The 5030-nt window shown below is 43.1% G+C and overlaps 1 long non-coding RNA gene across 2 annotated transcripts; it reads left to right on the plus strand.

Moving 5' to 3' along the window:
• The first annotated feature begins 338 nt into the window (after nt 1-338).
• Nucleotides 339-2758, plus strand: LOC147991615 (uncharacterized). 2 transcript variants are annotated; one of them, XR_015613960.1, is made up of 4 exons: nt 339-810; nt 890-1062; nt 2043-2212; nt 2478-2758. It is a non-coding gene; the product is annotated as an uncharacterized LOC147991615 (long non-coding RNA). The 2 variants fall into 2 exon arrangements; XR_015613959.1 differs by having other exon boundaries at nt 341-810; nt 2043-2758.
• The last annotated feature ends 2272 nt before the right edge of the window (nt 2759-5030 follow it).

Below are 5030 nucleotides of genomic sequence, written 5' to 3' on the forward strand. Positions count from 1 at the left end.
AATAGTTATGTATGACCTGAGAACTAGATCATTACCATTGATATGTACAGCAAAGCAAAAGGAGCATAGTACTGCAATCTGGGCACAAGCATTGATACCCTGAACCACCAGGAAAAAAATGCAATAAGAAATATTTCTATTGGGCAAGCTAATTGGTTACGTGTATAGCTCTTTTAGGGTGGTTGGCGAGTTACGTCTCGTAATTTCACGTAACTCCACCTCAAGATTTTTCTGTCCGTTAGATCTAAAAAACTCACTTAAAATTATTATTTTTTATAATAAGGGTATAATAGTCCTATCTGTCCCGCGTTGAAGCATCGAGCGTGCCCACACCAAGCAAGGCCCAAGACAGTCCATCCCTCATTCCGAATCCTCTCACCCTCCTTGCGGGCGATGCTAACCCTAGAGCCGCCGGCGGCCGCCGCCATTTCGCCTGCCAGCGGCTCCGACCATGACTTCCAGCTTCTCCCGCCATCAGCGCCCCTTCCCCAGAAGGTCTCCTCCTTGGCCCTCGGATTAATCTCCCGCTCCCGCTCCCGCCGGGTCCCTCATGAATCGTGAAACGGCGCGAGCGGGTCCGCAGTGAAGGCACCGAGGCTGCATCCACTGCCATGCATGCCGCCCGGTGCAGGATCCTCAGGGACGTGGAGGAGCATGGTGGAGTACAACGGCAAGGGTGGGGTGGAAGGAGACGCCCTGAGCATTTTTTTTTGGACGCCGTGAGCATGGAATGACCTTACTGCTCCATCTCCAACATAACTCCAGCTGCTATTGCCAGTTTGGTCTTCTCTTCTACATTGATCCGTTTAGGTATTACGCTTCTATTTGTAGTAAAGAAATTATATTGTTTGCATCTGCTGTCTCTATATCATATCAGTACTATCTGCAGATCCCAACTAATCAAGAGATATGAGGACAGGGAGGATGAAGGAGCCGCAGTTGTAAGTGCTACGGCGGGCGAGCAGGGATGCAACTGGAGATTGGTCAGAGACTGCAACATATTGTTAGCTTCATGAGGTTGGGAGCAACTGGATCTAGACCTCCCCGCAACTGACTAGAAAAGTATGCACAATTTATCTTTATCTGCCTAGTTAATCCTTTAGTTTCTTCCCCTTCATCTAGCTCCTTAGTACTAACTTTCCAAAGCTTCCACTCTAACATAAGGAATTTTCAAGAATATTTAACTACTATATTTGATCTAGCAACTATTAATACCATAAAACTAGAAAAGGATCTCATTGTTTCTGGATAGGGCTATTGCACAAATAAGAACATTGTTAGACAAAAAATACAAGTGCACTAAATTGTTTCCCTCATAGTCCTAACCACCTTTTTTACCATACAGGCATTGCATAATTTAGCAAGTATATTCTGCAAGATATGTCCGGTCATCCAAATTTCCTGACATATTAATTAACCATTGACTTTTGTATGTTTAATCGAGCGGTCTCTAATGCTTTTTGTTGCTGCTGAAATTCCTTATTTTGCTATTTATCTGTTAGAGCATGCAAGAGTTGGCTTCTAAGCATAGATTCTATAAGATTCGCCACTGTTATTAATAACTAGTTGTTTTTCTCTTTGTGCTCGCTGCAACTAGAATAAATTGGTTACTACCTAACTTACTATAGCTGTGTGGATCACCCAGAGTTCATGCCAATTATAGTTTATTACGATATTAAATATCATGTTGTGACAAACTTACTTGCAGCTGCATCTCATTGACCATTATTTCTGGTCTGTAGGATGAGTGAAAAGCAAGAAGTGTACTATAGTTCCGACATGTAGCACCTCATTGATCATTATTTCCGACCTATAGGATGAGTGATCATTATTTTCGACCTGTCAGGATCATTACTTCCAATCAGCATAAGAATATGACCTGTTTCGATGAAAACTTCAATGGTTGATTGCATGCTACATAGCAGGACACTGCAATAGCTAGATTGTTATTGATTTTCTTAGTGACATAATTTTCCTTGTTAGAACAAAAATGGGTAGTGGGTTGAACAAAAATGTGATTCGTTGTCCTCTGTCCTTTGCAGGTGTTGACGATGTTCTCTGAACTCTGATCTCTCTCCCGTGTTTTCAGACAACAATGATCAGTAGTCCTTGGCACAATTTTACTTCTCTGTTTGCAGTCTAAAAGCTTGGGAAAAAATGGGGGCCATGAATACCCGCATTGCTCTCATATCATGTCCATGAATGAAAAAGGGTACATAGTGCCATCATTGTTCATCCTCTCCCTTTGTTGCGAGCGTTGTCTGAATCAACTTAAACTTAGCTGACAAAAAGGCTTCATGTCTAGTTTTTCACCAGCCTTCACCTCTGTGCAGTTTTCTTGGCATGGGATCTGGAGGTCTAGAATAGGATGCTTATATATATATTACCAACTTTTGTTTATGTTTTTGTGAGCCATGAGTGGACGCACGCGATGGGTGGTCTAGCACAGAACTGATTTGCTACTTCATGATGAGCAGGAAATGATTTGCTGCTTCGTGATGAGAAGATTGAGTGGACAGATGATCCGCAGGATGTTCAAGGTTCAGGTTACTGTGGTTTGTGATTCGGTCATGTCCCGAGACTGAGAACGGTTAGCTGCACAAAGGAATCAGGCGTGGAGTTAATGGGTGACGATCATCAGTAGAAGTTTTACTAAAATATTGTCACACTTACAACCTATAGTTTACTAAAGCTAACACTGTCATATCAGAAAAAAATACAGTTTAATGTAAAAGCACTGTTGGAGACACGCATGTTCCAGTTTAGTGTAAATGATATGTTTGTGCAGGCAACACTCTTTTAAGTGGAAATTTGAAGGGAAAACCAGTATTCGCAAAGTGGTTCAGTTCGAGAGAAGGTTGGAACTCGAGATATATTGGAAATTATAATATGATGATTTGAAACATAGATAAAAAAGATACTCACATCATTTCATCCTTTGGAGAACAAAACTTGAAGTGAATGTCACTAAGGATACCTTTCATCCTGACCCGTGCGAATATGGAAGACAAAAATTCAAAGCCTACTAACAAAAACTTAAAGCCTACTAATGAACCATTCAACATCATCCTCGTTCTTAAGTTCTCTCTGCGTGCAGAATGATCATACTCGTTCGGGCTCACTAGTACCAAACTTAGAAGGACCCATAAGTATCGCTCTTAGTGGTTCGGGCCCACAAGTATTGATCTTATTAGTCCGAGCCTACAAGCACTGATCTTACTCGTTTAGGGTCACTAGTATCGATCTTTCTCGTTCGGGCTCACTAATATCGATCTTACTCACCAGGGTCCACAAGTACCGATCTTAGTCGTCTGGATCCACAAGAACAGATCTTAGTCCTTCGGATCCGAAGTATCTCTCTTAATGGTTCAGGCCCACAAGTATCCATCTTAGCAGTCCGAGCCTACAAGTACCGATGTTACTTGTTCGGGCTCACTAGTAACGATCTCACTCGTTCGGGCTCATTAGTATCGATCATCTTCACCAAGGTCCACAAGTACCGATTTTAGTGGTTCGGGCCCACAAGTATCTCTCTTAGTCGTTTGGACCCATAAGCATCGATCTTAATCGTCCGGGCCTACAACTACCGATCTTAGTCGTTTGGACCCACAAGTACCCGTCTTAGTTGTTCAGGTGCACAAGCATCACTCTTACTCTTTCAAGTCCACAAGTACTGGTCTTACGCATACATGCCCAAAAATACCGCTCTTAGTCGTTTGGGCCCACAAGTACCACTCTCAGTCATTCAGGGGCACAAGCACCGAACTTACTCGTTCAAGCTCACAAGTATCGATCTTAGTTGTTCGGGCCCACAAGTACTGATCTTACTTGTTCGGTCTCACAAGTAACGATCTTACTTGTCTGGGCCCACAAGTACAGTTGTGCTAGTGTGTCGAGACTACCTGTTAAGGTAGTTGTGGTTCCGAATGACTAAGAGCGATACTTGTGGGATCCAGAGTCCTAGTAGATCGAACGACCCATAGTGCTAGTTGTGTACCCATAAGTACCACTATGGCTCGTCCGGGCCACCAATACCTCTCTACGCTATCCAGGCCACCAATACCACTACTAGTAGTCACTCTCAATAACCCTTACCAACAAATACCACTAGAAATCACTCTGGGTCGTCAGGCCCCACATGCACCACTACGAATAACCGTGAGTCGTCCTAGGTCAAAAGTACCACTCTCTGAGTCGTCCGAGCTCACAAGTACCGATCGTAGCTGTTCAAGGTTAAAAGTACTGCTCTTAGTCGTCCAGACTGGCAAGTATAGCTCTGAGGCGTTCATGCTCAGAAGTATGGATCTCACTCGTTCGAGCTCATAGGCTTACAAGTATCAGTCGTTCATGCCTATAAGTGTCGATAATACAACTTTGAGTTGTAGTATCTATTTTAGGTGATTTCCTTTAGTGACATTATAATGTAGATTATTTATGCCCCGCGGGTTGCCACTGCATCACAAGTGTTTTCCAAGTTTTTGAAACAAGAAGCTCAGCCTCTGTCTAAGGTAGGAACTGATGTATAGTTATAAGCAAAATATATGGACTACAGATTGAAGAACAGATGGAAGAAGCAGTTGCTGGTTCCAACTTACGACAAATCATACATACCAAGTTTCCTCGTTTAGCTGCAGAATACTGATAGGGAAATGCATATGTGCAGTAACTTCTTATAGACAAAGTATAGTAATTGCAAAGTAGATGGGTCTTTTCTTTGCCAAATCATCTCTTTCCATATCAACGTGGTGCTGTGATCCTCCACTGATCCAACATAGATGAGGACGCCATGCACCATCCCGCGCTTTTCTACCGGCGGTGAGGCTGGGCCGTCTGGCTCCGGCAGCTCCATGTGCCAATTTTTTGCACGTTGGAGGGGTCCTTCATCCACACCTCCACGAGAAGATACTATATCTCACAGCTAGGAGAGAGCACTTCCGCCAAATATCTTCCCAGGTAAGGATATGTTGACTGGAGCCTCATCGTATATTTTCCTAGGGAATATAAATTATCACATATACCTTGATCTTCTC

This window comes from Triticum urartu, chromosome 1A, assembly GCF_056163025.1.
Source record: "Triticum urartu cultivar PI428250 chromosome 1A, HENAU_Tu73, whole genome shotgun sequence".
Classification (NCBI taxonomy): domain Eukaryota; kingdom Viridiplantae; phylum Streptophyta; class Magnoliopsida; order Poales; family Poaceae; genus Triticum; species Triticum urartu.